A 9,643-nucleotide genomic window follows, 5' to 3' on the forward strand; every position below is an offset into this window, starting at 1 on the left:
GGTCCAGGCTGTGATCAAGGTGTTGGTCAGGGCTATAGTCCCATTAACTTTTAACTGGAGAAGAATCTGCTTCTAAGCTCCCCTATGTGGCCAGTGGAAGGATTCAGTTTCTTGCAGGTTGTTGTATGGAGGGCCCCAATTCTTTGCTGGTGGTTGGCTGGAGGCCACCCTCAGTTCCCTGCCACATGGACCTTTCCAACAGCGCAGCAAGCTTCCTCAGAGCAAGCAAGAGAGCATAAAATCAAAGACACACTCTTTTATAATCCGTATCTCAGAAATCACCCCACATCACTTTGTTTGATCTTGTTTCGTTTTTGTTATCGTTGCTGTTCTGTTCTGTTCTCTTCTTGTTCTGCTGTCTTTTTTTATGTTTACTTTTTTTACATTTTTCATTGTGGCAAAACACACATAAATAACATAAAATTGGCCATCGTATCCACTTTTAAGAGTACTGTTTGGTATTAAGTACATTCACACTGTTGTGCAACCAATCTCCAGAACTCTTTCATCTTGCAAAACTAAAATTATACCCATTAAACAGTGTCCCAACCCCACCTCTCCCAGCCGCTGGCAACCACCATTCTCCTTTCTCTTTTTATGAATTTCACTACTCTAGCTACCTCATACAAGTGGAATCCTGCAGTATTTTGTTTTCATGAAAGCCTTATTTCGCTCACCATAGTGTCCTCGAGGCTCGTCTGTGTCGTAGCATGTGTCCTTTCCTTTCTTTGTAGACTGGGTAAGATTCCACTGTCGGTATATAAGCATATTGTGTGTATCCGTTCGTCCCTTGACGGACGCTTTGACCGCGTTCCCCTTCTGGCTGTTGTAAATAATGCTACTATAAACACGGGTATACAAATATCTCTTTGAGTACCTACCTTCAATTCTTTTGGGTATGTACCCATATGTGGAATTGTTAGATCATATGGAAATTCTATTTGTAATTTTGGGGGGAACTGTCATACTGTTTCTCTCAGCAGCCACGCCATTTGACATTCCCATCGACAGAGCACAAGGGTTCCGATTTCTCCACATTCTTGCCATCGACACTTGGTATTTTCTTTGTCTTTTGCCTTTATTGTTATTAAAAAATGCTTATTTATTTATTTTTGAGGGAGAGAGAAGGCACCTGGGTGGTAAGTGGGGGAGGGGCAGAGAGAGATGGAGAGAGAGAATCCCAAGCTGACAGTGCGGAGCCCGACATGGGACTCCGTCCCACGAACCACAAGATCGTGACCTGAACTGAAACCAAGAGTTGGAAGCTTAATCAACTGAGCCACCCAAGATCCTCTTTTTTTTTCCTTTATTTAAAAAAAATATATAGTAGCCATTTTAATGGATGTGAAATGGTATCTCAGTAAGGTTATTTACATTTCTCTAATAATTAGTGATAGCATTTTTCTCGTGTTTAGTGGCAATTTATTTTCTTTAGAGAAATGTTTATTCAAGTCCTTCGCTCATGTTTTAATTGAGTTGCTTGTGTTTTGTTGTCGAGTTGAAAAAATTCTTTGTCCACCTGGATATTAACCTCTGATCAGATATGTGACTTGCAAATATTTTGTCTTATGTTACTTGTTGATTGGGTCCTTTGAGGCACAGAGGTTTTTTTTTTTTTTTTTTTTTAATTTTTTTTTCAACATTTTATTATTTATTTTTGGGACAGAGAGAGACAGAGCATGAACGGGGGAGGGGCAGAGAGAGAGGGAGACACAGAATCGGAAACAGGCTCCAGGCTCTGAGCCATCAGCCCAGAGCCCGATGCGGGGCTCGAACTCACGGACCGCGAGATCGTGACCTGGCTGAAGTCGGACGCTTAACCGACTGCGCCACCCAGGCGCCCCGAGGCACAGAGGTTTTCAATGTGATGTAGTCCAGTGTGATGTCACCTGTGGTTTTGGTGTCATATCCAAAAAATGATCACCAAGTACAATGGCATGAAACTTTTCCTCTATGTTTTCTCCAAGAAGATTATAGCTTGAGGTCTTCTGTGTAGGTCTTCGTTCCATTTTGAGTTTATTTTTGAAATGGTGTAAGGGAAGGGTCCAAGTTCATCCTTTTGCACATGGATATCCAGTTTTGCCAGCACCATTTGTTGAAAAGGTTGTTCTTTCCCACTGAATGGTTTTGGCATCCTTGTCAACATCATTTAACCATATAAGCAAGGTTTATTTCTGGGCTGGCCATTTTATATGCCTGTACCCACACTGTTTTCATTACTGTAGTTTTGTGATAAGTTTTCAATTCAGGAAGTGTGAAACTTTCAAGTTTGTTTCTCTTTTGTTCAAGATTGTTTGGGCTATCTGGATTTCCTTGACATTCCATGTGAATTTTAGGATGGGTTTTTTCTACCTCTGCCAAAAAAGTTGTTAGGATTTTGCTAAGGACTGCATTGACTCTGTAGGTCGCTAATTTTGACATCTTAACGTTATTAAGTCTTCTGACCCACGAGTATGGGATGTCTTTCCATTTATTTTTGTCTTTAAGTTTCTTTCAGCAGTATTTTCCAGTTTCACCATACAGGTCTTTCACTTCTTTGGTTAAGTTCATTCCTAAGTATTTTATTCTTTTTGATGCTATTGTGAATGAAACCGTTTTCTTACTTTCCTTTTTGGATTGTTCATTGTTTGTCTATATAAACACAACTGGTTGATTTTATATCCTGCAACTTTGCTGAATTCATGTATTAGCTTTAACAGGATGTGTGTGCGTGTGTGTGTGTGTGTGTGTGTGATCTTTAGGGTTTTCCATGTATTAGATCATGCCATCTGTGAGCAGAGATAATGTTTCCTCTTCTTTCTTTCTTTCTTTCTTTCTTTCTTTCTTTCTTTCACCTTCCTTCCTTCCTTCCTTCCTTCCTTCCTTCCTTCCACTTGATTGTTCTGGCCAGGACTTCCTGTACTATTTTGAAAAGAAGTGGTAAAGTGGGCATACCTGTCTAGAACCGTTCTTAGAGGAAAACCTTTTAGTCTTTCACCATTATGTGTCATGTTGGCTGTGGGTTTCTCATGTATGGTCTTTTTGATGTTGAGGTCATATTCTTTTATTCCTAGCTTGTTGGGTGCTTTTTTATTTCATGAAAGAGTATGGGATTTTATTAAGTGATTTTTCTGCATCAGTTGTGATGATCCTGTGGGTTCCCCCCCCACCCCATCATTCTGTTAATATGATGTATTCCATTGATTGATATTTTTTTGTGTTGAACCATCCTTGAATTCCAGGAATAAATCCCACTTGGTCATGGTGTGTAATCCTTTTAACGTGTCATTGAATTCTGTCTGCCAGTGTTTTATTTTGAGGATTTTTGCATCAATAGTCATCAGGGATATCGGTCTGTAGTTTTCTTAGTGTCTTTGTCTGTCATTGGTATCAGGACAATGCTGGCTTTATGGAATGACTTTGAAAGTGTTCCCTCCCCTTCAATTTTATGGAGGGTTTGAGAATTGATGTTCATTCTTCTTTAAATTTTTGGTAGAATTCACCAGTAAAGCCATCTGGCCCTGGGCTTCTCTTCTTTGGAAGGGATTTGATTACTGAGTCAATGTACTGACATCCTTCCATATTTGCCATATTCTGCTTGTTGGAAGCAAGTCACTAGGCCCAGACCACCCTTACGGGGAAGCGATTACCCGGAGAGGAGAATGATTTGGGCCACCTCAGTCCTCCCCTGTAAAATGGAGCTATTCCCAATCAATTGGTTAAAGAAGATGTGTAGGGCATACCTTCACTGTGTTTCGTGTCTCAGAATTACCTGGTAGTTTGTACTCCCAGTTGACTGATTTCAAGATGCAGCCTAGATTTATGGTAAATGGAAACTTTGTGCATCTTTGTATAAGATTCATACTTTGACAAAACTTCCCATTTCCCTCAAATCAATGAAATTTAATAGGACTTTTAGTCATACTCTGTGATATGTTCTCAGTCTCAAGAAATTAACAGGATAAACATCTTGGTCATGGTTTTGTGATCGTAGTTTTTACACCAGCTATCATCCCTGACCCGTTAAATCTGAGTACACTGCTCCTATATGATCATGGCCACCGTACACTTTTTTTCCCATGGTGCTTGTCCAAGGACCGCGTTATCTGTTTCAAGTGTTTCTCTTTTGCTGGATGGTAAGCTGAGGCTAGAAATGATATCTTTTTTTCCCTCCTCTGTATTCCCAGCAGTGCTGAGTACAAAATCGGCCCTCAATAGAGATTTATTACATGAAAGTATACGAATGTATGAGTGAATAAATACTGCCGTCCTCCTGCTAGCCTTGAAGGCTCTGACCCAGTCTACACATCCAGTGTCCAGCCCATGCCTGACCAGTGTAGAAGATCAATAAACATCACGGATTGAAGAAAAGAATGGCAGCGTAGCATCTCCTATCAGCTATTGTAACCACTGGACAACAATGGAAAGATGATTTGCCATCTGCTCAAAGGAGTCATATCCTGGAGATGTCATCTCTGTAGTGTCCTTATCCTAGGAGCCAGAGTCTCCTCTCCTTAAACCACTTGAGTACAATAAAAAGAAAGTCATTTGCAGGTGGTTTGCCCCAGAAGCCAATTTGGAGACAGGGATCTGAGTTCAAGTGGCTTACTTGGGAGAGGATCCCAGGAAACGCGATTGGAGGCGCACAGCAGAGAGCCAGGAAAGGACAGGCTTTAGCACAGCTCACATTAATGAACCGATGGCTGAACAGGGCACCTGAGTACAGCCTCGCAGCGGACCTCTGTGAGGTTGACGACTCAGAGCTGCCCCCTCCCCATGAGTAGCATGCGAGGTGTGATATTTACGCCAGCTCCCCATCTCAATGTTTGGGGTTGCACACTGTCTGGCATTTCGGCCCGTCCTGTGATAGAACAGCAAGCTTCTGCAGCCAAAGAGTCCTCAGGGAAGGGTCCCCAGTCTTGTAGGAAGAAGTCAAGCGGATACTGAGCGCCGAGGAGATTGACAGTGGTAGCACCTGGTGCAAAGAGTTGAAATTACATTTACGAACCTGGACCCGAGACCTGATTTTGTCCTCTGCTAGCAAGGCAAGTCCCTCCAAACTCCCCAGTCCTCGGTGTGTCCTTCTAGAAAGTCCTCTTCTGCTCCAAAAGCACCGGGACTTCATTCTTCCATGAAGACGTGTGGCTCGGGACTGCCGACAGCATTCTTTGTCAGAGCTCAGCTTCTAGAGTGTCTGTGTCGGCAGGCTTCCTTCCATATTTCTGTTCATGTTTCACACCAGTCATGGGAGCCGAGGTTCTGGGATCAGGTTGCTCTTTGCAGCTGATCTGTGCATGTCTGACCACAAGGATGATTCACATTATACCCTAATGTGGTGTTTATATCATTTGATGCTTTGATTACTTTGCTCGAAGTGATCTCATTTGTTTATGAGCATCTGTTAAGTCCCCAGCCGCCCCCCCCTCCCTCGCCGCCGCCCAGAAAGTCCCTGCTCTCCGTTCTTTGGGCAACGCGATCTGCAGACAGTTACGTCCTCTGCTGCTGCAATAGCCCAGGCGGGCTAAGTTGGTCTCACGGGCTTGCTGTCATTCCTAACAAACCCCGGGGAGGAGAAAGCAACAAGGCAAAGGCAACAAAGTTTTGGCCCTTTTGACACAGACTGGCGTGTGTGGAGATGCCGCGTTACAACATTTGTCTTCCCTCCTTGCTGTTAACTCTCACTCTTCCACCCACATCTTCATCTCCACTCTTGTTTTTAACGTTTATTTTTCAGAGAGAGGGGTGGGGGGAGGGACAGAGAGAGAGGGAGACAGAGAATCCGAAGCAGACTCCGCAACGTCAGCGCAGAGCCCGATGTGGGGCTCAAACTCATGAACCACGAGATCATGACCCGAGCCCAAGTCAAATGCTTAACCACGGGCCACTCAGGCGCCCCTTCACCTCCACCCTTTCGGGACCAGATCCCGTGGGATGTGAATAAGTGGATCAGGGAGGAAAAAATGCAGCCATAGCCACTGAGATTGGGAGAAGGCTGGCATCAGCAGCGTCAAAAGGTGTCTTTGCTGCTGGACTTCTCAGAGTCTCGAACGTGCTAAGGCATACCGTGATTCTCGGTGAGGATGGGGTGAGCAGCATTTCCAAAAGGAATATGACCGCAGAGCGCTTGCTGTTGGCTAAAGAAAGGCTCTGCAGAACTAAGCTCTGGAAATGCTTTCCTGGATCACGCGTTTGCCATGGAGCTAAAAACGACCGACAATTCAGAAGCCTTCGGCGGTCTGCAAGAACTCAGTGGCGAACCAGGCTTCTGACACAGCCACGGCAACCCCCTTGCCTCTCAGTTACTAAGCACCTGCTGCGCCCTGGGTGCCTTACCATAGGTCAACAGCTTTGCGAGGGAAGGCGGACGTGACGCCACCGTCAAGGAAAAGGCTTCTTGGTAAGGCATTTGGAGAGTCAGGGAAGGTCACGGAGGGTGGGCAGGACCCACACCCCGAACCTGCCCTCAGCACCAGGACTGGCTGCATAACTGGCAGGGCCCAGTGCAAAATAAAAAGTGAGGGGGCTCTTGATCAAAAATGACTAAGAAGTTGAAGACGATAACAGAGCGTTGCACCTGGGGCCCTTCTGGCTTTTGCGCAGGTCCCTCGCCTATGAAGTCAGCCGTGCACGGCATGTTATCTGTGGCAGGAGCAGCAGCCCTGGCCCAGCCGCCGGGTCATGTCTCCTGTCCCCTTCTCCTCCCAGCCAGGCACTGCTCAGAGACAGGCTTTCTCCCATTCTGCCTCGGCAGGAAGCTCCTTCTGCCAGCTCTTAATGAATCAGCGGCTAAATAAGCAACGCGCCTAGAGATTACTCAGAGGCAGTATGGAATAGAGGCAAGGGACTGGAGGTTCAAATCCTGGCTTTTTGCCCCTTATCGCTCCATGACGTTGATCAATTTCACGTTCGGTTTCTGCGGCTCAGAACCCGGCTTTAGAAAGAGGGGCTGACAATAATGCCTGCTCCGGACAAAGGATGGTGTAGAGCCAAGGAGGGTAATTCTATCCTTTACGCACCCTCTGCAGAGGAGTCTGAGCAGGTGTAAGATTTCGCATTCCCCCCTTGGAGGCTGCTGGCCACTCCTCTCATTTATTTACTTACCCATTCGTTCAGCCAGCGTGTGGAGGGTAGGTAGGAATGGACTAGGCAGAGAAGAAGGAGAAAGGCACTCCAGGAGGACCACAGCTTGCGCCACCCCCGTGACTGTAGCCATATAGCACACGGGTGGGGGGAAGAGCTGAGGTCCCGACCCAGACAGGCTCACACCGGCACCTCGCTGCCTCCGGTGCCTGGAGAAACTCGGCTGCCGAGAAGACGGAAGTTAATGGTAAACAAGGGCTGTTGGGTTGTCTGCGGATCTTAATCATCCTTATATCCCCACTGCACAGAAGCCCAAATAATTGACGATGGGCCAAAAACCAACTTCAGGAGGCTGTCCACCCAGAGCCGTCAACCATCTCCAGCAATTAGGCTCAGCGTGACAGTTGCTTCTGAGACAAGGAGCCGAGTGAATGGAATTAATCTCCCTGATTTAAATCCATTAGTGCCTGTGATATACTGGTTCAGGCATTTAAGAGCCACTTCATCTCACCCGGTCATGCCCATAGGGTCACACGCTGACTCACAGTTAATAGTGGGGAAGGCTTTAATGGAGGGGAGGCTTTGAAGAAGGGCAGGGTGTGTTCCAAAGCTTGAAGGTTTAATGCATTTTTAATTAAATGTGCTCTAATAGGATTCCGCACCAACTATCATGTCACTGCAGATAGATTCATTATATTTGTTCAGTTAATTACGCGTGTGTTATTATCCAAGTGTAAACTTAGGTGACCTGGAAAGAAACTTGACTTCGAGGGACACCCAAGAGTTCGGCTGGTCCTTTCAGGATTAGATTAAATAGCTCCCCACCCTGCGGTCCCCACATTTACTCTTGTGTGCCCACGCCCATACCCACACATGCGGGCACATGTACTTACACTCCAGCAGACAGCCAGGCCCATGCGTAGACATTCTCTCTCTCTCTCTCTCTCCTCCTCTCTTCTTTCAAAGAGAAACGGATGGTAGGATATCTCAAAGCTGGGAAAAAAGCACTCCCAGATCGGGCTCCATCCTGTTATCAGCTTCGCACGAGGTGCTGAATATTCCTGAGCCTGAGCGTCCCTCTTCTGTAAAGCGACAGTGACAGCAAGATTAATAGCGAGGAACCCCCCCCCCCCGCCCCAGCACTGCTGTAGGTTCCCAGGACGTGATACCCACAGAGCCCTTTGTGAGATGCCAAGAGCCATGCACCTCCTCCTTACTGCTGGCGGTTGTAACCAATCCTTCTAGAAGGCGCCCCATCAGGGCTCCATTCCATACGCTCAGGGCACGGGATCCTTGCTGTACCCTGAGTGGTCACATGCTGAAGCAGGACCTTGTGTACTCACTCAGCAGGCATGCACCGAGCACCCTTACCTAGGACTTCCTGAGGACCTACTATGCGCCCAGCGCAGGGTCCCTGACTTCCACGTGTTTCTCATACATGATTGCTTCTTACCAGGTGACGATCTACACATTATAGATGGGAAACCAAAGGTTACATAATGGATCTATTTAATACAGTTTGTTTGATTCTTATCAGTGCCAGGCGTTATGCCCCAGGGACAGGGGATAAAGAGGAAAATGAAACAGATGTGGCCCTTGCCCTGGTGCACCGTTCTGCCCAGGAAGCTTTCGAGAACTCACCGGGAAGCGCTTCCATGCCTGGGCCCTTGGTTTCCTCTCCAGTCACATCACAATGTACCAGACCGCGAATCTTGACATGTGGTGGCTCGGTTGGTTCCAAGTTTGGGGCATGGCGGCGGTGGCTGGGGGCCTGGGAATGGGGTTCAACATATGGGAAGGAGACCCTCAGAGACGTCCAGGGTAAACCTCTCAGCCTTAGGTGTGCTTGCCTCACTCCTGGGTCGGGGGGAGGGATGATCTTATTCAAATGCAGATGATGATTCAGTAGGGTTGGGGGTGGTGGGGTGTCATTTAATTTTATGTGTCACCTTGGTTAAGCCATGGTACCCAGTTATTTAGTGAAACGCCAGTCTAGATGTCACTGTGAAGGTTTTCGTTAGGTGGGATTAACCATGAAATCAGTGGACTTTGAAGAAAGCAGATTATCCTCTATGACGTGGGTGGGCCTCACACAATCAGTTGAAGCCTTGAGAGAAAGAACGGAGGTACCCGGAAGAAGAAGGAATTCTCCAGAAAAGCTGCAATGTCAACTCTTTCCTGCGTCTGCTGCCTAAAAAATGCCCTGAAGATTTTGGACTTGCCAGCCCTCACTATTACATGAGCCAATTCCTTAAAATATTTCTTCCTCTCTCTCCCTGTCATAACTCCCTATATCTATTATATATTTGAACTTTAATAATATAATTTTATTTTAATTAATTTAACAGTTTACGGATATGTAAGAAAGGCACGTTAATTTTAGGAGTGTATTTGATTTAACAGAAAATATCCTAACTGGTGTGATTTGTGTCACTGCTAGAAACATCTGTGAATGAGATCTAGAGATACGTACATAGCTATCTATGTATATACTGTATAGATACCCTGTGCATATAAGATGCAGCTACTTTGCATATGTCTATGACCATTCTGTTTCTCGGGAGAGCCCTGCCTGATACGAGGA

The 9,643-nt window shown here is 46.0% G+C and overlaps 1 long non-coding RNA gene across 1 annotated transcript in view; it reads right to left on the minus strand.

Annotated features, from left to right (window-relative positions):
• Nucleotides 1-1,072, minus strand: part of LOC123385099 — a 1,158-nt gene extending 86 nt beyond the window's left edge. Inside the window, exons 1-2 of the long non-coding RNA XR_006597185.1 lie at nt 678-1,072; nt 1-211 (exon numbers count right to left, since the gene is read on the minus strand). The exon at nt 1-211 is cut by the window's left edge and continues 86 nt beyond it. This is a non-coding gene — a long non-coding RNA (uncharacterized LOC123385099). The remainder of the gene's footprint in view (nt 212-677) is intronic.
• Between the last annotated feature and the right edge of the window lie 8,571 nt (nt 1,073-9,643).

This window comes from Felis catus, chromosome A1 (assembly GCF_018350175.1).
Source record: "Felis catus isolate Fca126 chromosome A1, F.catus_Fca126_mat1.0, whole genome shotgun sequence".
Taxonomy (NCBI): Eukaryota; Metazoa; Chordata; class Mammalia; order Carnivora; family Felidae; genus Felis; species Felis catus.